The sequence below is a fragment of the Colletes gigas genome, unplaced genomic scaffold (genome assembly GCF_013123115.1).
Source record: "Colletes gigas isolate AHSC1104 unplaced genomic scaffold, ASM1312311v1 Colletes_gigas_Sc00005, whole genome shotgun sequence".
NCBI lineage: Eukaryota > Metazoa > Arthropoda > Insecta > Hymenoptera > Colletidae > Colletes > Colletes gigas.
This window is the reverse complement of record NW_025106634.1, coordinates 3185219-3210348: the sequence shown is the minus strand read 5'-3', so window position 1 is coordinate 3210348 and position 25130 is coordinate 3185219. Positions and strand designations below refer to the sequence as shown.

The 25130-nt window shown below is 43.9% G+C and overlaps 1 protein-coding gene across 1 annotated transcript in view; it reads right to left on the bottom strand.

The window, feature by feature from the left end:
• The window catches only part of LOC122395078 (discoidin domain-containing receptor 2-like), a 151926-nt gene extending 127274 nt beyond the window's left edge, over positions 1-24652 (bottom strand). The window contains exon 1 of the mRNA XM_043392391.1: positions 24603-24652. The gene's annotated coding sequence lies outside the window, so the exon portion shown is untranslated. The remainder of the gene's footprint in view (positions 1-24602) is intronic.
• Between the last annotated feature and the right edge of the window lie 478 nt (positions 24653-25130).

The window sequence follows — 25130 nt, the reverse complement described above, 5'->3', positions numbered from 1 at the left end:
GTGACAGCACGTTTCACCACTGTGAGGTAGCAGGAGGAAAGCAAAGGAAAGGCCTTAGACGGCTGAGTACTTGTGAGAGTCGCCGCAAAATTTAAAAAATTTATTTCGTAAACCCTTGTACCCCAGAGGATCCCAAATAATAGCTTCTGAATGATAATTGCTTTCGGACGATAGCTCTTATTTTGAACGGTATATTTATTAAGACCGAAAATCTGCCAGTTGGCCGTCAGATCGTTTCACCCAATTGCCGAGCAAGCACGTTCGGTGAATTTCGCTAATTGCTGCGCTGATTGGCGGAAATCCAATGTGTTCAGCCGGACAGAGTGAATGCTGGTCATTAACGCGTTTAAAAGTCCTCGAAATTTTCGAGTTCCACGGATGCTCGGCTTCCGGCGCGAATCCGAATTTTAAAAATGTCTGCCGCCGTTGTGTCTGTCGCGACGTTCGTCCGACTTCTATTTCTCTCGTTCCCCTTATCTTTTTCATCAAGTTAATTGCGATATCAATTTATTAAATGCAGACAGAGAAGTTTGGGTCCTTAATTCGATCGGGTTCCTTGGGAACCTTCGATATTTGCATCTTCAAAACATCTCTTCACTAGGAATATTAATGCTAGTCTCTCGCTTTTTCGTTCGTCATCTCTTTCTCCTACACGAAATACCCGCCCCAGAACGGATCGTTTGTAGAGCAATTTAATTAAGTAAAGCTTTGAAGTAGATATCTGCTTTTCTGGCTAATGAAAAATATAAATTAAGCTGCTTTAATAATGATGGATCGAGGATACACTTTCAACGGAAATGAGTGATAAACACACGAAGAATAAACTCCGTCCATTGTTCGTTTTAACATCCTGCTAGTTTACGTGGAAACAAAAGCTTATAATCGTGATCTTTTAGATTTCTTTTTCTACACTCTGGATTTTGTACACGTCGCGAAATTATTCGAATGATAATTCTTTCTTCCGTTAATTTCTACGCTGAGGGTCAGAGTAGCGTTTATTGCCCGAGGATCCTGAATCCTGGCTGCTTAATCCCTCATTCTCGAGTAATTTTGGGCTGTGATTGCGTTACGAGCCAACCGCGTGGATTGTTGATTGAATTCTCTTGGGATTGTAAGGTCCAAGATTAACCGTGGTGAGTGCGATTAGTCGAACAATCGCCCGTCAATTTAATATTCACGGACTAATTTAAGCACACATTCTAATCTTTGTATAATATGTATCCATACAATGTTTTCTCTGCTGGCTTTACTTTGTAATTGTTTTATTTTATATGCATAAAATCTTGACAAATAACATTTATTTGTATCATCAACGATTTTCGAACTGCATAATTATTGTTCGTTCGATAAAAGTTTAGTACCGACAAATGGAGCATTCGTATTCCAAGCATAGCCGCGAAATGTTAATGCTATCGTATCGAAACTTTCGAACATCCTTCTCTCGACGAATCCAAGCTCTCTCTGTATTCCGTACTAGCTATCAAAATCTACTGAACAGCAATGTATGCGCACGTGCGCAAACTAACCGGTGTATAGACGTCCGCGTAAATACGCATGATCGCGCGCACATACATTATAAGACGCGTCCATGTATGTTACCGTATACGAGCATTGTAGAGTAATACGTGCAACAATACGTATACGGGATTCCCCATTCTGCGATATTTCACAATTGCCTCGCTCTGATCGCTACTTCCTAAATGGTTTCAGGCTGTTTAAAACGTATAGCAGAAAATGTTTCAACGTTCCCCGATGTTATTCAATGTATCGCCATTGTCCGAGAGTAACAGTGGCGTCGACGCTGATGAATCGTGCTCGAAACGCGAAAAGTCTCGTTGTCTATTAAACCCGCTAAAGAATTTCGTTGGACTCTGACCCAGCATTTCTGTTGCCAAACTAACTTGACCGGAGTCGGTTTCGGTTGCTACGAAAAAGTGCTTACGCGAAATAGCGGACATACAGAAAGTTTACTTCCGTTCTGGAGTGCATCGTTGTCTCGTCCATTCAAAGAATAACGATTATGCACGAAGTCAATAATCCTCGGTCACATAACACTAATTTGGCACGGTGCGCTAATAGAATTATCGCGTGAATATTTCAGTGAAAAATAGGGTAAAACTATTCTCAAGTCTAGAGGAAATCTAAAAATTCCAATAACAACAGATATATTTAATGTGAAAAGCCAAGTTGTTCCATCTAATTTTAAACGTAATAGTTACATAACTATTCCTAGCATCAGGGTTGTATGTCAAATACAGTAGACTCCCTCTTAATCAGCATCCGCTTTAACCGGCCAACGGTTGCCGTACAAACAGGTCATGTGACTTGTCTATGGCAGTGATGGACTTGAACCTAAGACGAGTGCTAACCGTTGTACATCAAACTAAACGTTAATCGTATCGAAAATTGGTATTTGAAACGTTATCGATATAACGATATTTTATTTCATTGCAAAACTTCATTTGGTGTGTAATGTCAAAGTAAATTTCAATATAAACAAAGAAGACAGCATAAATAATAACAGCTGGTATAGTCATCGGATAGAGGATGAAATGCTCTTTAAAATGAGCGTTCGTACAAGTCGATAGCGTTATTAGTTCCGGAGATATGACGATTTTAGTTTCAAGTCGATGCGCTGGCTAGTTCCGGAGATATAAGGGTTCGAAGCGTTTGTTTACGTTTCATTCAACGCGCGCGAGTTCATTCATCCCGCGCGCGCGTGAATAGTAAACAGTGCGTAGTAAATTCTTGGAAATACTACGCTTCCGCGTCACGCGACTGTCTCGACTCACGCGCGAGCGAGAGGTCCAACGCGACGCGTCAGACGGAGACAGAGATAGTGGAATTAAGAAAAATACCCTTTTACATAAATTACGATATCTCGAAAACGGAAAGTCGGATCGACATAAACCAAAAACCATTTTGAAGGGGAGGCCTTGCCGCTTCTATTAGTGGCTCAGTTATGGAGAAAACATGAATAGCTTCGGAATTGCACGCGTGTGAAATTTGTATACTTTCAATACGCGTTACTAGACTGTTTATTAAAATACTACAATCAGTAAGTAATTTATTTGGATAATTTTATTCGTAATAATTCTATTAAATGTTTTTAACGCTACTGGCAGTGATTATTTCATGAAATTTCGTTTGCTTTGAGAGCGTGCTAGCCTGTATTCAAACAAAACTAACACGATCTTAATTAAGCCGATTAATGAGTCGTCGAAATTTAAATATACAATCAATGAGAGCTAACCGGTTTCGTGGTTGTAGACTCAGCATAAAATACGATCGATAGGAAATCGAACAATGGTTTTGTATTATAACTTTTCGGAGTAACAATAGATTGCAGTTACAAGATACGAACGAACGTTGCACTATCATCCACAGAGGCGAAACATATCGGTCTTCATCGATCACTTCGCTGTATTTTATATTCTTCCCGTGTTGTATTATATTTTATCTTGTTCTTGGAAATTTTCAAAATATGAATACTATATTCTTTTGCAACGGATCAAGAAAATAGATAAGCAACTTTCTTTTCGTGTCAAACCACATTGAGAGGTTCCACCGTAGCAAAGTACGTTACTTGATATTTTGTTTACGTATCTTATTTTCTTACGTAATCTTGTATCAGCTTTGCTGCGAGAGAGCCATCCGAAAGCAACGTAAAAGCACGCTGACACGGTGCACGGAAAATCAAACGCGGGTCGTCATGCATATTGATTTTCAGTTTTGACGTCGCCAATCACTTTACCCAACAACTGACGATGTTGCATCCCGTTAGGATGATTGTGTAAACATCAGGAATCAAAAGTAAATTTCGCGAAAAACTCCGGCGAGAAAGCATCATTACATCGTTCAATTTAATGAAACGAATTTATTACACTGTGGCAGTTTTTCGATTCCATAAAAAAGAAAATAAATTTACATCAGAAATATCAGGCGACGATTGCTTTCGTTTCCTGGATATTGTAATTATAAAATGAACAACTTTTCAAATACTCGAACTTGTGTTCCGACCAAAAAGAAATTATACATCGTTTTCGATCTTTCCTTGCGTGCGGAAAAGGCAAAAGGAATAAAAAAAAATCTCAGAACTTTTTAATTAAATAACTATTAACGTTTAAGCGAGCAAACTGTATACAAAGGTTTGCGCCGAGAACTCTTAAACGCGCAGTTGCTTGATCGTGAAAGTACTTTTCCGCGAAAACGAATCTTCACGGCACAACTTTCGCTCCATCCAGTGCATATATTGCTTTTCTCCGCTTTGTAGCTCAAAGTACCGGGCAAAGTACTGCTCCACGTTCTGAAAATTACACGCGAGAGACGCTCGTTTCGCTCGTGTGCCGCAAGAATTCACATACTACGCCGCGTACCAAACATCGAGCAAGCAGAAAGGAAAAGTAACGCGGGGACTCGAATCGTTTTGAGAATCGTCTTTACACTATCGACGCACGAAATTCATAATCCTGTTTTCGAACTGTTTATAATTTATGCAATGGTTCAAATAAAATTAGAAAATAATTAGGAGGTTTCTTATCATCGACAACGTTAGTTTCGATGTTTCGTTACGTTCCTTTCCCCACGAAGCGTTCGTCGTATACGCGAAAAGCACATTTGCTCGCGGATTTCCTCGGTCGCGCCTATCAGAGAAAATGGCAACAGGGAGAACAATAAACGCCCGCGAAGGCGAAGGAAATATTTTAACGGGCCGCTCGTTCCTCGCTCGACAAAGTGAGCAATTATGATCCACCCTTTAGAAAGGAGCGGACTCGAGTTTACGACAGGATACCGTAGCAGTTTTTATCGCGAGCTTAACGCCCGCTATTGTACGACGTAAAGTAGTCATTCATTATGGAAACACTGCGAGACATAAAAACAGCAAGCCACGGGAAATTAAATACAGCGAATTTCAATCTTTTCCGCCGCGAACGCGTACACGGCAGAATTGTACGAGCGAACAAAGGCAACGGCATTACGTATGTTTTCGAAAATATTTCGAAACACGGCAAAATTCCGGGGAACCGTTAATATTATGCGACGCGCTCGAATACGCGCTACAAATAGCGGTTCGATACAGACGTCACAAAGCTAATACGAATAATTATATATAAACGAAGAATATTACGAATCTGGAACAAAACGATCGGATAGATTGAATTATTTGTTAGCGAAGTTAGAAATTTAATTGGGACGCTCGTCCATCCGCAAAATCTCGTCTATAAATCTCTGATTGAATTTTCCTTTGATGTAAACGAAACGATAATAACCGAAGTTGTGCTCGATCTTCAATTAAATTAAATTTATTCTGCTAGCCTGGTTACGGCGGATCGGAAAGTTTTATTTAAATGATTAAAATATCCGATTCTTCTAATGACTCGTGAAAACAAAGCAAATATTTCCATCGATCCCACGCAAAACGTGCAGCTTGTTTGCACAATTAAAGAACATGACCAGAACGTAGTTCGAAACTAAGACAAAGAGTTTAAATCAATTGTACATTTATTCTATATCTTTCATATCCTTTTCGCGAAAGGGATTTCGTGTAATGCAACACTGATAATTTTCCTTTGTCGATATACTTAAAATAATCTTGAGCACAGTGAACACTGTAATATTACTCGCGATGCTAACCTAAATAATGATACTCTTTGACAACGTCCAGTCTCGTCTACCTTGCACATGGTGCGCTTCGATTGACTATAAGGAGGCAACCCGCAGGTTCTCGATCCTCAGAGAAGCATATTCATCGTTACAGGAAAGACAAGACAGAGTGGCTCATGGAAGTCAATGAAGCATGAGGAGCTAACGCAGGAAGAGAATAGGAGGCCCTTCAAGGAATAGGCTATGGTTAGCCAAACAGTCCAGAGTAGAGGGTCTCGAAATAATCTCTTTAAGAGCCAACGCTATTCGACAGAGCCGAAACTCGAGTTACGTACTTCGCTGGTGCTCCGTTCAATGAACGGCCCTCTTCCTTATACATGATCGAGCTTCTGACATAATGATGCAGGCCGTTCTTGATGGCCGACACCGACGATGATAAAAGTTATTTGCGTATTCACCGCGAATTTATCGATGTTTTCTCACGCTGATCAATTAATCACTACTTCTTCGTACAACGAGATTGTTATAATTATTTAAAATTGTGATAGATCCTATAACGATATCAGAAGGAATATATATTTTATGTTTCTGTTTGAGCTCAAGAATATTTCACACCTGGGCCATAATCGGTTGCCAGGCCATTTGGAGTTAATTGCGTGAAAAGTACACCCGGTACATTGTGCTCGAAAACGCTTCGAAGCGAGACACAGCCATCCAGCGTAATTTGGTGGATGATGGACCTATTAAGGGACACCCGAAACGTTGCGCCATTTCTGGACGATATATGGCTGCTTTTGTCTTTGCTATTTTATGAAAAATAGTAAATTAAACAAGAAACGTTCGAGAGTCGTGTAATTCACGTGAAAGCCTAACTTCGCGAACAAAAATCGAACAAGTTGGACGAATGTCCGCGAGCGAGTGTTTTAAAATAATTAAATGAAAAAAAAAAGAAACTTTCTTGTTCGCTGAAGATTGATTGCTCGTCCGTACTTTCGCTACTCTTTTGTTCGACTCGACAATGAGAGGGAAAAGACAGTTTATCCTTTAATCGTAACTTTCCCCGTAGTACGTTGCAATTCTATTAGGTACTTCTGAGCAGTGAAAATGGCGCTTTATGACGACAGTCTGGAAACTTCGGTAACGTCCGCGGAGCGACACAACTCACTCCATAAAGTCAGCTTTATGGGAAAACTGGCGTGACCTTTTCTACCGGTGTTTTCCTCTTTTCATCCAGTTCGACCAAGTCTGCGACCGAGGTGAAACTGCTTGAACATCGTCGAAAAGAAAAGTATCGTCCGTCGGAACGCCATTTATTTTTTCGCGACAGAATAAAACTACCCTAAGACGTTTGCTCGTGTTTCCTCTAATATTCCAAGCAAAAATATAATATTATCAGTCTCGAACAAGCAGCTTTTGTTATTGGTACTTCGACATTTTTGTAATAAACATAATTATACAATGCATGTCCCCAACAGAAACTGTAAATGCCAGTTAAGTAGGAGAGCAATTCAGAATATAAGTAGAGGTGAGCCGTGGGAATCCGAACGTGGTGTGTGTGTGTGTGTGTGTGTAGTTATCCGAAATAAAGGTTAATGTGTCTGGCTGTGCTCGTAAACTGAGCGTGTTTTTTCCAAACTGGTATCCCTACAAATTTTAGGGGCTCATCTGGGATACGAAAAGTAGAACGCAGCTATTACGACATAGATGGCGAGTCTGAACGCTGTTGAAGTGAAAATTGTTGGACCATCAAACGAACGCGAGGCTCTTAAATTAAAAGAATTAAAAGGAAAACGATTAAAGACGACTGGCAATAAGGAAACGTTGGATATAACGAGAAACACAAACACTGTACTATACGTACTACTCCTCGAGTTGTGAAACTTAACGTAAAGACTTGTAAAATTATTTTCTCCTTTCTCGAAGAATGTACTATTTTTTACAAATCGATACTCGGTGTCAACTGCCTAAGGCAAACAGATAAAAGCACAGAAAATAGTTATACGAAGAAGACCTAGTTACTCCATTTATATAAGCCCAGTGGCAAAATATTTATATTAGACTCAAAGAACGGATTTTTCCACGTATGTACCTACGGAAGAAAACCTAGGTTGTACTGCATTTAATAGCACGTAATCGCGAGGAATAGATCTATAGCGGGGGGTCTCCTTTGCCAACGACAAAGATTGCCTAACCGCGTAACCGCAAAGTAGAATTTTCTACTTGAGACAACAATAACTTCCGATGATAAAGCCCCGCCGTGGCTGGATTTCCTCGGCACGAATCGATCACGGCCACGAGCATCCATCCCCATTCAATTTGACTTCGGAAGTTCCGGGGCGGGCAGCATTCCGGGGCCCTTTTATTCGGCAAACTCTTCGAGAGCTGTGCACTTTGGATAGGAAAACTAGGTGGAGAATGGAAGTACAGTGTGAGCGCGGCGGAAAGGGGCGCGTGGTGCTCCCGGAAGGGGAGTCAAACAGAGGGAAAGACGCAAGGGAGGGTAAGGTAAATAAGGGGTGGAAGAGGAACGAGGATGGAAGTCATCGAGACGATGACGTAAGAACGAGAGGGAGAAAAGGGGCTCCCGAGTGGCCGGTTAAACGACGCTTCATACATGAGAGGTTATCGTGTCTGGTGGGCGCTGATATCAGCCTGTCTCGCCGTGGCGTCCTTTTCTCGACGTTTGCCGGCGCCTTCGGGGTGCCAGCCTCGTCGCGTTCTCTCTCATCTTTAGTCCCATCGTGCGGGGTTCATTACTCACATGCAAATACCGAGCAACGAAGGTGCTCGGGAAATTCTTGGCCCGTACGCGCCGCGACGCCTCTCAAACGGCGCGATTCCGTCTGCTTTTCCGAGTCTTGTCGCGCTCTTTAACCCGCTTCTTTTACGCACCCCTTCGTCGTCTTTTCCAATCTCGCGACAGTCGAAACGATTCATCTCGTCGTTCGAGAAACGGCAGAGCCATCCCGGAAGTCGAGAGTTTTTGGCTGGGGAAATTAACTCGTCGAAGTCGTATTAACGAGCACGCTCGAATTAATTCGGGCGAACGATACCGCCGGAAACGTGCACGCTCGAGTTGACGCGAGCAGCGTCCCATTTTGTGTTACCATAATATGCACGCTCGAATAAATACGAGCTATCAAATTGAATCTCAAAAAGATCGAGTTTCGTTTAACCTAATTTGTAACTGGAAGCCTACGATGCTCGGAGAATTCATTAATTATAAGGATGCACTTGCCCCATTTGGGGCTCAGCGACGATCGCTGGAACGCCCTGTACCATTTCCATTACAAATCAACGTACCCGCGAAGAAGCGAAAAACGCAGTAATTTGTCTACGATGTTTATTCAATTTCCCCGGGTTTGGGGCGGGGCAAAAGGTACAAAGCAGGAAACGTCGAGGGAACGGGGATTCAAATCCTATTGCTTCGCGAAAGTTTTCGTTTAACTTCCCCATTGCCTCGGACAAACGTTTCCCTTTCAGGGCAACGGGTCCGTAGATTCCCGGAATTGCGAGGTACGAATTTCAGGAATCGAACGCGATTGTTTCCAGCACGGTGCCCAAGAGTGGTATCAGGGCGCTCCAAAGGCCGGGCTTATGACACGGTGGCCTGGAATTTATCTTTCGACGACCGGTGCATCCGCGGACCACATAATTCAAACTCTTTTTCGAAGAACATCGAAGCTCGTTAGCACCGAGCTCTTCTCGTTATTATATCGTCGACGAACGACGAAGACACATTCCGCGAGCGATGACGCGAACGAGGTTAACCTTTCTTCACCCCCTGAACTCTTTTTGCAAAGAGGCAAGAGAAACGTTGTAACGCGACACCGAGGGGAAACTCGATGTTCCTCGGAGTCCGTCAGGAAATAAGGGCAAACACGGGAAAAAAGGGGGATCGTGTAAACCAATTTTAAATTCCTCTTTATCAGAGAGAAGTTCCACTTCCCGGAGTATCTATTGTTCTACGAGTTACGAACGCAACTGCGAGCCGCGCCCGTGTCCGAAACCCCATCAGGAAATTCTCCGCGTCGGGATTCGATATATCGTATAACCGTCCCCGTCATATCCGATTCTCTTTCAGTCGCAACTCGCTTCGAAACGTCTCCGTAGACCCCGAACGTCCCGAGAAAAAGAAAGAGGAACGGAAACGTCCTACGGGTTACAAGCCCTGGATGAAAGTTCAGCCCATGTCGCTTTCACGGCTGCCACATTAGCCGGGACGGAGTCGAATGCGAGTCACGTAGGCGCGGGGGTGCAATTCGTCGTTTAGCTCTCGTCGACTCGGTCCTGTCGCCTCGCGTTACCCGCGCGAAAAGAACGCCGGCGTTACCGGAAGCAGCGCATAGACAACCGGCCAGGAATGCCGGAAGACATAGAACAGGGATGAGGTAAGTAAAACTATCAGGAAAATGGGCGAAGAAAGGTGCGAGAAGAAAAGAACCGTCGGTGAAAGGACGGGAGGAAAAATGCAAAAGCAAGGAAACCGAGAACGGGGGCTTCGGGAATAGTAGGTCGTTCTTTCGGAATTTTTTAACGCGGAAGTACGACAAACTTTGGATCGAGTTCCAAGTTGCTCGAAAGCAAAATATTCGTCGATTTCTGTTGTTTATAGAGAATTGTCGCTGAGAAAGTGCTTAGAATTCTTGAACTACAATTTGAGAATTGCAAACCTTTTCATCGAGCGGCTTTTATTTTGCTCGCGTTTGGAGAGGAGTAGGAATACGTCTCGAGGGTACGCGAGGCGGAGGGCCCGGTGGGACGTAGCTGACGGCACTGGGCTGCAAGGAGAGATCTCTGTATTCCCGGCAGGAGTTCGAACACTCAATAGTGTGCTTTAGAAAAATTCGTGACGAAACTGCTAAAGGTAGCCGCGCACAATTTACGTTATTAAATCGGCGGAACGGTTCGAAGCACCGGACGAGTGCCGCCTATTCGACGCTATTCGCGTTTAAGTTCTCCTTTCGGCCCTCCCAGCCTCGCCATCCACTTACGCCTCGACGCCTTCCTTCCCGTGGACGTCGCCAGTTCCAAGACCACCCTCCCGACCCTACCCGATTCACGGACCTCCACGTAGCTCGATAAGATTCTTCGAAGGTCCAGTCTGATCATAAGGCGACCTGGATTTCCGTGGACCGCCGGGCTTGTATATATTCTCGGTGATCACGTTCCCGTACTGGCAGGAATTCGAAATGATACACGAACAACGACGGTCGTTCCCTCGCGGGAGAACCTGCCACCGATCGAGATTTACACGTTCGTGTAGGAGATTCTCATGCTGGATAACCAGCAACGTTTTAACGGTATTCTAATTGTCACGTATACGAAACACAGTTGTGTCGGACGCAACGAACTTGAAACTGATGTAATTATTAAAAATTAAAAGAATACATCCAAGCTTTTAATAAAAAATATTACATGGCTTCATAAAAATTTGTGAGGCATTTAAGAAATTTGTACAGCAATCTTTTCGCCAAAGCCAGTTGCGTCCGCGGAACATAAAGTTTTAGGTCGTAAATCGGCCCAAAAAACGGTAGATGAAATCGATCGAGGTATCGCGAGCCGTGTGTTCGCGAAACGTGCACCCATACCAGCTCGAGTTCCTTTTCTCCGTCGCGTACTCGAGCCCTTCTCCGGCCCTCCGTTCCTTATTGTCGGTGCAAAGGGCGATTTCTCTTCGAAACGACGTTACCCCCGCGCCGGGAGAATTTAAAACGAAGTCACGATTCCCTATATAGGATGCCAGCTATCTACTCGCGCGAAATACTTCGAGATAAAGGCGTGTACAGGCCGGCTCGTGCTGATATATACACCGCCTCGGAGCTTTTTCTACTTCGAATAATGTCCCTGGAAGGGTAAAGGGGAAAAAATATCGCCTCTACTAAACCCGCGTTAGCCAACCTTATTTGTTTCACCTTACACGCTCCCCGCTCCTTCCTCCAACCTTTTATGCATTTTTGATCAACCTTCCCTCTATTCGTGTTTACCACCTCGCTCTGTTATATTCGCGATCGATGGATATTGCTTTTCTTTCTCGTTCAATTTCGAATTCGTAAACGATGCTGACCTACATATCGCTTAAACATGCAGCCGGATCCATTGTCCTAACACACTCTCTCTAATGTCCCCATCTTGCCTTTTATATAATACATCTTTACTACGCTAACAATGCATATACTCGGTGAAATTATAAGGGAGAAGAAGAGAAAAGTAGGAACAGTAATATTTAAACGTGAATTATAAATACAGATTACGGTATAAAAGCGAAGTATTCAGAGGAACGAAAAGGGCTTTCCGTCTAAATCGGATTGCTACAGACGTTACAGTTGGTCTTCGTGAGACAAAATTGCTCGACGTTGTCCACATTCTACTTTCTTGTAGTACCACGTTGCCCTTAATCCGCCACTATGTTCTCTTTTTCCCTGCAATAGAGTTACACACCGTTGCCAACAAAACCCTCAGAACAATACGATAAGAAAGCAATCCCTATCAAAAAAAGTGCGCTTACAGTTTCGAATATTTTCTTAATTATTTGAAAATTATTCTTCTATAGTATCACTGCCCTCGCCTGATCATTAACACAACTCCATTCGTTCGACAGAAGGCGAATTAAATCCCGCGCGTCTGGCCAAATATGATTCTGACTACTTGTCCGACCGAAAACAGATACGTTCCACTTGCCCGACTAAAAACTGATATATTCTACTTGATCTATCACTGGTTTCCACGCTGTACCTGTTCGATCAACTGAATCTACTGTACCATTTCAAACCAAGAATACTCTTTACTTTACTTAACTAACCAACGATATTGACAATAATATACCCCTGCAAAAAAAGGATTTATGAGAAAGTTTCAAGCAACGCAAGACACGGAGGAATCTTTACAAATCGTAGGGAATAATATGATTAACGTCCCCTCCGCTCCCTTATCCGCGAAAATCGAGAAAATTCACCAAGGTTTTTCAGGTTGAAACGAACTGTCGTTCCAGCCAGACGCGTCAGCAAGTGCCTCCTCGTTTGCGCTCTTTTCGAAGCGAAGTTACCGTTTCAAAGCGAACCTCCGGATTGGTTAATTTAATTTTCGACCGGTTCAAAGTATGGAGGAGCGTAATACGATTAAAAGGAACAGCTAGACGCTGCACGAATCGCGTACAATGTGATTCCAGGTAAGTGGTACCTGGAGAGAACGCCGCCGCCACTGGACTTTGCTTCCTCGTTCTCTCGTCCGAGTATTCTGCACCTGCTATCCCCACACATAGCCGTTTCTCATTCCAGCTTGGCCCAGGAACACATCTCGCCAGTGGACGATTTACGAAACGCGAGTCTTCTGATACGAAACAACGCTGACCAAGTTATGCGAACGTTAGCGAGAAAATTATACCCTACACGGCGATTTACGACTATTATACAAGTAACTAAAAGCATTTGAACATTCGTGTTCGATGCGAGATATTGTTCCGAAGAAGTAGGTTATCGATATAGTCCGTGTCGACTGCTTTATCGTGTAATGCCTAATATCTTATAGACGCGTTTTCGTCGAAGGAGAATTTTGTGTGGCCGAAATATTTTTCATAGTACACTCAATGCGCGGATTGACCTGATTTCTGTATATTCCAGTGTTTTTCTTGTCCAGAAAACGGGATGCTCGGAAATTTGCTGGCTTTTCAGAGCGCGATAACCGTTGCCAGCTCTCTCGACGGCGGCAAAAATATTTACGGAAACTTTTTCCAACCCGAAATCTGATTCCACTGTTTGGACTCGCTAGAATATAAACGGCTTCCGGCGTTGTTAAATTCGTTCGAAATCCACGAGCACTCGATTTCAACGCAAACTGTTAAAACTTATCTCGGGTAGTTCGATTACAGGCTTTTGACACTGTGCTTCCTGCCGTTACTGTTATTTCTTTGGTAGAACGTATGGTCGATTGGAATTGAGAATAGTCGAAGTTACAAAATCGAAACAACAAATTTAATGAGACGTTCGCGACGAGAGACGAGAAATAAAATAAAATCTGAGAGATATTTAATATTTTATGTAGAAAGTCTAAGAGACAAGACGTTTGATGTAATTATTTTTAATAGAACGTTTCAATAAAGCAAGCCGTCGAGCCAACATTGAATAAATCGAGCAAGTCAAATGAAATGAAATTACAATGGCGGGAATGGATGTAAGAAATTAAGAGGCACGTTTACGAGCGTTAATATATCGTAACGAGGTAATTTCGTTGCAACGAAGATACGCGCAGACAAAAGAATGATCTCATCGTTCAGCCAGCCGGTTTAATAACGCAACACATGGCCGGGCATACGAAACGAACGGAAGCGTCCTTCTTATTTCCGTCGATGCCAAATATCGCTCAGACCCGGTGATATTTTTCTCCGGGTGACTCTTCCAGGTGACTGTGGGCCAGGATGCGCCCGACGGTTTTCATCTTGGATCCTGAATCGTTTTCCAATACGAACATCAATACCTATGTACATGAACCAGCCGCCGATTTCACGTTCCTGCTCATTTTATTCCAAATATCTGGCAGGCCGGCATTAAATCGAACCAAAAAAGAGACGCCGCGCAAAGGCAGAAGAAAAGTGCCGGATACGCCTGAAAATCGACCAAAGGAAAATAGATTCGATGTATGTTGTCGTACAATCGGAACCCTGATCCTTTAATACTCTCTCTCATAATGCACTGGAAACCTAGCCAAATCGCAGTTTGGTAAATTCCATCTTCCTCTAAGAGTTACGTCTTACGCGAAAGAGAATTGAATCTTTCTCTACAGAGAATAATACAACCCCCTAAAATAATATAAAACGAGTTTCATTAAAGAAATTACAGTGCTAATAAAAATGTGAAAAGTTTCAAACTCTTTTTTATCGAACCCATGTTTTTTTTATAACGTCCTGAATACTTTCAAGATAAATTGAAATAAAATACACGCGAGCGCGACGAACAAATTGAAAGCTTGAAAAATCAAAAAATTGGAAAGCGAACGTTTCGAATATTTTCCTTTGCAATAATAATATTAATCGATCGAAAGAATTCGCTGGCCAGTGAATTATCGTCCGAACGACTCTCGGGGTAGTAAAAAATGTTCGTTCGGCAACACTTGGGGGGCAAAATATCCGAACGACGTGTAAAATCCGCATATGGATGCGTTCACATATTGCCCGGTAATCCGGAAAATTAAGAGATGGGTTGCCAACCGGTTGAAAATGAATGAGGCTTCCCTCGCTGTTTCAGAGGACCGACTCTGGAATTCAATTATCTTTCTCTTCGATTGTCCTAATTAAATACTCAATCCCATCACGGATGCGTTCGGCGTCCTGTCGTCCGTAGAATGTAAATCCTGGCCGAGTTTTGCGTCAATGGCACGCGAGGATCCGCGCCAGAAGAACCAGCCTGGATGAAATTTCATCCACGCTCCGCGCAGATTTCAATGAAACCGAAATCCAGAATTCCCCCAACTGTTACACCTTTGCCTAACCCACGGTTAAAACGTTTCCATTAAAGTGTGCCAGACATTATTCCACGATGTTGAAACCGTAATTCATTAACTAATATCATATTCTTGCGATCTCGCCACGATTTCGGTCATCTCAACGGCTTCCTCGATCAAGAATATAATTGTGACACGTCATTTTATCTCGTACCAAAGGATATTTCGTTCTGTAAGACTGACAATTAAATAAATAAATGGCACAGATACATATTCCTTCGTTTCTAATGGCGGTCTGGGCCAGTGACAGCGTCGAACGAAATTTTCGACGAACTCTCGGAACCGTGGACGATGTAACCGCGAGATCGGAAAATAATGTCGGGCAGCCCGAAGGACGTTCGCCAAAGTTTCCCCCGAAGCGAATTGAATTCGCCACGGCAGGTTCGAGAACGCAACAAAACCGGCGAGAAATCAAGCGCGACGAGTGCGGCCGGCGCGGTTCCTTGGGGAATTTTTACACCGCGCCACGTAGCTCCTGTAATATCGCGCGAATTTTTGGAGCATAGATATAGAAGCACGATGGCAGGATATTGATCGAACGCTTGTTCCCGTGCACACCGTGGCCACCGTTGCACGTACGAAACGAGGCACTGGGTGCGCGTGTCAACCTGATCGCGAGCACCGATCTCGATCAGGTTCGACGTATCGTTAGCACGAGGGTCACCACTCGAACGACTTTGATATCAAAGACGCACCCAGTGTGCCTCGTCAAAGGATGCAAAGGCAGAGGAAATAACGACCAGGAATTCCTCGAGCACGACCGATCGATTGGTGCTTGAACGACTGGCTTTGTTCGCGCTGATACAGTAATGCCTCGAATATGGTCAAATTCGGTGCTCCGATTGGTGATCGGGTGTCATCACCGCCACGGGTTTATATTTCTTCGGCCTCGAACCGGCAGGCCTTGGACTTTCAGCCGTGATAATCGTTCAAAAGGATTTCGCGCTGCTGGGAAGCCGAGATTCTACACTATCGATATTAATATTTCGACCATAGATTTGTAAAAACGAGGTACCCATCTCATATAACAAGACGTTTAGGAATAGATATTGTGCAAATATAAAACTTCAATTTGCCATATTTACGAATATCGGTTTTGCGGTCCAAATTAACACTTTTTCAAATCAAGATTTTTACAATTTGACTTGCAAAAAGTTAAACACGATCCGCGACAGAAAATCGTCCGGTGGAGGATTTGTGCGACTAACCGTAGAATCCCAGCCGGAAATGGAAAAAAGGGACATAGGGAAGGACAGAAAAATTTGCCGTTTCTATCGAGCGTTGTTTAATTATGCGAGCGGGTGGAGGGGGGCGGCTAGACCGTTAATTTCAGCTCGTTTCCCGTGGCGACCGGCGATCGCGATTTGACGAGCAATTCCAAATGCAAGATTACAGCTGTCGAAGCCCGAACGACCGCTGCAAGTTGCATGCGCGAAGATTGCCAGCGGATTTAATGCGCGCTGTCCGTTCGGACCGATGGGATATTCCATCATACAGCGTACTCCCCATTATGGCTTTCGTTTTGTTTAACAGTCGACGAGAGCGGCCGTAATCCGTAATAATAAATAATTCCCGGGGCCGGTAAAATCCTTTTCAGCTTATTCGCCGCTTATGCGCGCCGATTACCATTGTTCGACGTGTGCCGCTTCCACGTTCGCGCCGTACGGACGCACAACACATCAGCTCCCGTATTAATAGTTTCGTTCTATTCGATAATTCGACGGGAATAAAATTTTTTTAAGCGGATCGTAGGCTTCGCCGATGCTTTCTCGTTTCGCGAGATGCATCAGCCCGAGAGTTATGTGATATATTCGCGAGCTGCGTCCATTTTTTACGCAACTCTGGAAATCTTTCAAAAAATGGATACTTCGTATTATTACCGCCGTTAACATCACTGGGAATAATCTTTTAAATACGATAAATACGGTAAAAAATTTAAACGTGACGTAAAACACTCTGCGTAATTAAATATGGCGGGCTGCAAAAATTGAGCCTAACGACAAAACTTCGTTCGACTCGATGGACCAACGTTTCTGTCTTCTAGTTTGGGGTCATCGTTGGAACGCGAAGCTAGATTTAATTTTCGAGTTAATTTTGTATTCCGAAGACCGAACTTTGATTCGTATTTGCTAAGACTGTTGCAATTTATCGGTACCAATTGAATTTTCATTTCCACTCGCGGAATCGCCGACTGTAAAGTTACACGCCTTGGTACTTTTCAACCGGCCTAGTTAGGTTTCAATTTAATTCCCGGTATTCAGTTCGATAACCATCGCTGAACAAGAAGTTCCGTTCCCTCATCACCTCGGTGCAACTCACCGTTTCAACGCGGCTTCACCGCATTAATTTTGTGGTAGAGATATTGTAATCGTGGCTACCTTGCATTATCGACAGAAGCTCGAATTGTGTTTACATATGTATGCATACACGCACGAACAGTTGCTACGTTACGCTGTTCGTTGTTAATATAGAAAGAAACGGCATCGATCGATTGGGATTCCTGGACCAGAATTTCAGCCTGAATATTTGATTCTGCCGGGGCTGTTCCATTTAACAAAGTTATCCGGGTCGTGGAATTTTTGTCTTCTCAATTTAATATTACAAACGTTTATCGGTCATACAGAGTGGTTCACCGATAATTGTCGTCTAAATTTACGTTACTATTTACACCGGATACAATTACACGATATAGTAAATTCTTCATTTATGCAGGGAGAAAGAAAGATCAGTCCCGGGTTAAGAATAATGTGGTACCATCTATAAAATGAACGTGGAAAGTGTCGAGAATTTTTTGCTCAGTCGTAGGATTTTCGAAGCTGACTGAAATATGTAACCCAATACGACTCATCAATTTCTGCCAAGATTAATCTTCCCTTCTTCTCACTTTGGGAATACAATATTCGTTAGTTTAATTAAAGTCAAAAATACCTGTGTGCAAAAGATAAGTGAAAAAGAGAAACGATTTTCTTCATTTACGAAACAATGTCCCTTTTCGGGATTGTCAAGTTTCCCCAAATCGATTTCCAACTTTAATAAACCTCTACGTTTTAATTCTCTTCCATACATATTTACATCCCCAGCAAACATACAGCCCCTTCTTTTATTTTCTTCCATACCCCATAATACTACATTATCGTTTTCTCCTTGTACTTAGAAGAATCCTTTTGTTCGCCTTATGTTTATGCTGGGTTGTAAGTTAGGATTAACACGGTTTCCGTTGTAAAATAGCTTTATGCACCAAACTTCGCACTCTCGCCTTGCTTGGTACAGTTCCTTTATACACATTTTACGTTTTTCTTTCTCGTTTGGCGAATAAAGTCGGCAAATAGAAACTAAAAAGGAATGGAAAATATTACAAGAGCAAGAAGCATTTCTGTAAATTAACGTGAGCGAGGAAATTAGCCGATAATATTCGCGAGGAGTTATTTAAATTCGCGATTCCCGTCTGCTGGGAAACCCGATTGAAATGTCTAGACCGTCGAGTCCTTTCTTAGCTTAATTACCGAAATAGCTGACGCTCGCAGGAATAGAAATCATCATCGGTAATATTCATCCGTTAATTCGAAGATGCATATTAACGACTCTGGGATTACGAAAATGTAGTTAACGCTTAGGCGCCACTCACCGGCGCGTATTAATGATTCCACATTTTCCACAAGGGATCAGCCGATGGTAATCCGTTATTTCGAGCCGCAGCAAATGGGGGATTCGATGGTACGAAATGTACGATTCAAAGTGCACTCCGACTTAACATTACGGTTTAATGCGTACGGTACACGGAGGAATTACCTATTTTTCAAAGCACGCGAATATTTTCAAAATAACGTTACGAAACATTAACAATTTGTTCGTTCGTACAGGCAAACGTTGCAAAATTCAACGTCCTGTATTTCAAACCCAGCAAAACGATGACACAAGCCTCCCCCAATTTTACTTGGACTACACGGAGTGTCGATTTCAACAAAATTTTTACCAACGATCGCGAAAAATGATAGATTTCACGTGGAATAACTCAGGAAAAGCCGTGGACGTTTTGTTGCTATCGGCATTTTTGGTATCAGAGATCAAATTTGAGGAGACGCACTTTTGGAAATCGGAGCGGAAACAATGCGAACGACTACGATACCCCGGTCGAAAATTTGCTTTCGCGTCTTCCAAAGCGAAATAAACACCGGTCATGACGTTCCTGTACGCCGGTCGCTCGAAAGTATATTGGAGTGCACATTTTTTTGCCCTAGTCGACAGGCTTCTCGCGCTGATTGATTGTGACGAATAGCCTGTGTTGCCAGGACGTTTTCCCGCATGAACTGCCGTGTACGCATTCCGAACACACTCAGGACGAGCGCCAATTTAATCAGTCGTATATGCCACTGTGTTGTCACGCTGCAACCACTCATACCGCCCCCGTCGCTTTTGCACCGACGTCCGCGCGGTATATGATCTACGATAATTCATTTCGCGAGTTGGTCGTCGCTTCATTTCTATTAGAAAATATACCTTCCTGACGAAAGCTGATCGCAGGGACCAGCAGTGCGTTTCTTCGAATATTTTAAACTTTATATTCTTTAATCGATCCTCGGAGACACGACTAACCAAGAAACTAGTTACAACCGGTGACAAATGGCACAACGTAAAAATTAAACCAGCAAAAGCAAACCGGGCGTGTAATACCGTACGATATGCTCGCGAATGTTATATTCCTTCGCGGTAAATCTGGGATCTAAACATTCAACGGCACATTAACGGCAACAAACGACATCGTAACAAATGTAAAGCCCGTTTCTTACAAAACTATAGGGAACACGGGGCGATAAATCGCTTTTACTGCGACACCTCGCCGACAATGCCCCGATACGAACGCGGCTCGTTGTAACCTGCAATGATCGTTCCCCCTTACAAGCCTTTTAACCTCGATCGTTCCAGTATTTCTTCCGGAAGGGATCAACGATCAGCTTAAACGCGAGTTTGGAAAAACCAAGAGCCCGGAAAAAGTCGAGCGAGCGAGACCGGCGCGCGGCGCTGCGGCGTTGAAACAAGTTGCCGGATAGTTTTCGGCGAGCGCGAAACGGCACGCACGCGCCAACATCCGCCGCGGAAAAAGAAGAGGAACGCAAGAAAAATTCCGCTCGTACGCTTAAAGGGTAGGAAAAATGGAGGAGGGGGGGAAAAAACGACGGTTCGAGAAGCGCGGAATGCTTGAACTTTCTGTCAAGTTTCGAGTACTCGGCCACTCGAGAAGTTTTCAGCTGGCTGCTTTTCTGCCCTCTCCATAGATTTTCCCGCTTTGCTCATCGGCGGCGGCTCGCTGCAATTTGCGCTCGCAACATCGCTTCAATTATAGGACAGGCGGATTCACCGCTCATTAAAACCGATGGGGACTCTTGCTCTTCCATCCCCGAAGCGAAGTTTCGTTCTTAACCTCGTTACTTCCGATACAGGCTCGATCGACTGACTCCGAATAGAAGCGAATTTATCTAAAATCAAAGTTTTCCCAAGAACACCGACGAGAGGCCACTCGAACAATAACCACTCGTTCCTTCGCATTATCGTTCCCCTCCCCGGGGAGGGGGAGCCTTTCTCGTTAATGTCTAATTAATTCGAGGAAGATGCTTCCGTTTCGACGGGCGAAATTCGCTCGGTGGCGTCGACGCTCGTCGGTTCGCTGCGCAATGGTCGCCGGATAAAAATGCCCGCCGCTGGGAGTAATTCGTTAGGACTCCTTATCGGTTTTGTTTTGAAACGAACATCGGTTTCATTAATTTGAAATACAACGTGTCCGTGGGATCGATCGGTTCAACGAACGCTATCGAAACTGCGCGTCCGCGTGGCCTGCATCGCATCGTAAATATTAGAATGACGCCGTTCTGCTACGTTTTCTTCCTACTGGGAATAATACGTTGACTCCTGCGCCAGCGCATGTTCGACCGCTGTTATCGAATACACGTATTCGCGAATGTTTCAATAAAATACGATAGTCCGGTGGAACACGAAGAAACAGTCTCTGTGGGCATATATTATTGCGTGAATGCATTAACGCGAGATCAACGATTACAAAAAGGGTACGTCTATCGATCTTCCGTATCTTCGGTTAGAAAAGAAGGCTTGTGCCCCAGTTTCTAAAATAATCCTGTATAGATCCTCGACCGTCGAGTACCCTGACGTCTACGACAGGATCTGCCGGGTAGTCTCACCGACAAATTCTCCATCAGAGCCAGGATGAAACATTCTTGCCCCTACCATCGCCGTGCCTCTGCCTTCGGCATACCTAGCCAACTTTATATCGAAAGTTTCTGCGGCACGCCGCGAGACTGAAAGCTATTACGGTTCGATTGAAACGGCACACATTGCGTGTCTTTCCAGTCAATATATTCGAACGTTTGACAAGTCACGTGTACCCGGTGAAGCAGCCCAAGTCTCCCGGCGCGTCCATCCAACGAAAGATAGCGACGAGGTTGAACGCGAACGTCGAGACGGCGGCGTGATGTACGGCATCGCGGCCGAAATATCGATCGAGCAATTATTCTCATGTGAGTTACGACGGGCAACGATCGTGAATTAGATTAAGCCGGTGACACATGGTGATATGAGTTACGGGATCGTGTCCAACGTAGACCAAACCGGCGCGGAGATAATATGGGAAACGAGGAGTGTACCGTCCTATCTCATCCTTTCTCCCTCTTTCGTGCGCCTAACACTCGGTCTCTCTCGCGGCGTATAAGCGGATACCTCAGTCGGGTCAGCAAGATTAGCCGGATCATCGCGAAAGCACGAAGCGGCTGCGATATACCCGTGATCTGTTTTGAATACGAATTAACGATTGCTTTTATAAAACGTCACGGCTATTTCGATAGCTGCGCGCTGTTGCGAGGGCTCGTCGGACTTTTTCCGCTTTGCGTACAGGATCAGTGATCTTGCGATGGAAATGGGTCAACAGGATTGGCAGAATCATCGAAGAAACACGATGCTCCATCGAAAAGATTCCCTCTGTTTCCGACGATCGTTCAAACGTATTTAATCAAATATTAGCGCCGCGTTTCGAAAACAAGCTTCGCTATGGGAAACGGTTCATGGTTTATTTTGTACAACGATGTCTTCCAAAATTGAGGTTATAATTTAGAATGGACTAAAGTTGAAATTTTGGTCTTGCAGAATATTGTACGATTTTGACATGGCAGTGAATGCGTTGAAACGAGCCCCAGACACGATTCGTAAATTGAACATTTCGTCTTTCTAATCGCGCGACTAGCTCCCGAATTCCCATAGCGGGGGCTTTCTCGTTCGAACGGTGTTCGGTAAAATTTTTCGTATCCAACCGAGGGACTCCGGTTGATTGGCGCCGCGCGGGATGTGACGAGCCGATTGAAGAGTAGTTCGCGGCCGTTCATATCCGTAACTCGCAGAACCACCGACGAGTTACGTAAATTGAGAGACCGGGAGGGGCAGGTCGTGTCCCCGTCGCGAAACGATTCCCGTTGGAAATCAGAATTCGCGTTCGGGAGATTGAAATCCGCAGTTTGAACCACTTTCGCGACAGCCCGAGCACGAAACGTCGGGGAGGGCAACTTTAAAATAAACCAGCGACACAGGCGAAACCGAACTTCATTAATTACTCGTTCTAAGCGCGCCGTCGTGCCCCGCCATTTTCCAAAACAGGAGTCGAACGAATTTGAATAGACGCCCCGGCCCGTAGGCTTCCGTGAAAAGACTTCCCCGCCATTCATCTCGAAAATTCGCGTCGCGAGTCGTTCGAGGGTGAAATCTTCCGAGCCACGGATCGCGCACGAATCGTCCCAAAATGGAAACCGAACGAGAATATTTCCAACTCGGGCGACGAGCATCGCCTCTCGTCGAAGATTCCCGAGACCCAATCCCGGGGTTCCCGGGGATCGACGTTGATAATTCGTTCCGATCTATCGATCAGCGGAAAGGAAAGCAAACCGACCGGGAGCAGTTCGTTCGTTCGTTCTTGCGTCATAAATCAGGCTCGACTTCGGCCCGGGTAAACCGAGGAGGACTTCGACGATTAGACTCGTCGGCCGAAAGTTGCCCAACTTTCCTCCTTCCAATCTCCTTCGCCACCTTCTTCGGATGTTCGTTTAACTATCCGACCATACGGTCCGCCGAAGCTTCTGGAACTCGCTCCGTTCCAAGATCGGGAAATCGGGAATGAGAAGTGCACCGGCGGAAAAGGAACGAGACAGCCACGGAGCCATCGGACGAGGAGAGACCAGGAAAAAATACCGGTGCCCCTTCTTCGTTCCGGGCCAGCTGAAGCAGGCGCCACTGCGCGAAATAGAAGAGATGGAAAGCTAACTTTTCAGAGGCCATTCGATAATATACCCAAGGCGATGCGGATCGCTCGTAATTGGCTCGACTCGTCGTCGATGTCGAATCGATGCCACCGAAAGAACCTTCGCTCCATCGATCCCTCCGCCTCGCTGGCCAGATAGATTTTTATTGCCTTGGGATAGTAATATCCCTTAACCCTTCGATACTACGGATAAAAATTGAAATATGCCCTGGGGAATTTAATTGGCCCAGAATCTACCAGCAAAGAAACGTGGTCGTTAATTTTAACGAAACTGGGCACGCGTGTACTTTCATTTTTCGACTTGGAATTATATTCAAACTACCTTGGGCTGGTTCAACGAAATAGGAAAATAAGAATCCGAGAAACGTGTAACTTGGTCTGATACACGGCGAAAAGGCAAAGAATGCTCGAATTTCGATGAATCTTGATTTCGAGACGATAAGGAATTTAAAATGACATTCTTTCGAATTACCGTGCCATAGCAGGTAGGTTTTACTTTGTCCTCGTTTAGTCTGCAGCGGCCTGAATAATCTCTAGAGCGACGTTGAAAGCTCTTTCTTTCAGTTTTCTCTGCTTTGTCCCGTCGGTACTGTTTGCCGCTTTGTAGCGAATTCAGTACGCAGCAGTTGACGTTTCAGAAAAATAGTCGGCAAAAGTACACGTGAAAGGGCGTACGCTTACTAAAAAAAAAGACAAAAAGATGGAAAATTGTACGTACAACTTGTTGTGCAGCTTCAATCGCACGGCAAGGTGTAGCGCGCGGTTAGACGGATCGCGATTCAATTAAAATTAGATTAAAATGGAATCGCGCGCGGGACAACATTAATCTGACTCGAATTAATATTCAAGATTAATCGGATTTCGTTTCCATCGGGCGACGGTTTTATATTTTCATCAGACTGGGGAGATTATTTGATGTAACGATATTTGCGGACCAGCCGGCGGACAACGTCCGTAAATTAATGCGAACGAAACCCTCCGAAATTAGAATCTCGTGGAAAACAGAAACGTACCTACAATTTATATGAAACACGCTCAAAGATGAACAAATCCTTTGGCCTTTCCAGAGCTGGACAACGTAAATACAGACTATATCTTGTTCTCATTTCCATTTAGACGCTTCTTCGACAGTATAAAAGTTTAAAAAAAAATACTACAAGAAAATTTAAAGAATAGCTACCGCACAACGTACCAAAGCAGCTTCATAGGCCGCCACAATCACCGCAGACGAATCCCATCGAACCTGTTGGATGAAATAAAGAAACATTTACAAAAACATAAGATAAATAATAAAACAGAATTTGTTTAAATCGTACCACTACAGTAAAATGAATTTAAATAAATCAATTGAGGATCAATAGCTTCCGTTATAAAATTTGAATTACAGAGAGATCGGTTATCGCCAAAAAAAATGGGAGAATATCGAAATAGAATTTCATGCTCCCGTTGTTAAGAGCATCAACATATTTGGGAATGTGACATATATCAGACACCGAATAAAGCGGAAATTAAATCAGGCACTATGAATATTTATTTTCATCAGAAGCAACGTTCTATAAAAGGACCACCATCTCGACGTCTTTTCATAAAATTTCGAGTCGATGGTACATAAATGATACGTGGACTACTTCTAAAATCTCCTGTTTCTGATTTTTAACTAAAATAAAACCCGTGACATTTTCAGGTAATCTTTCAATAACAATCGCATACATCCAAAAGT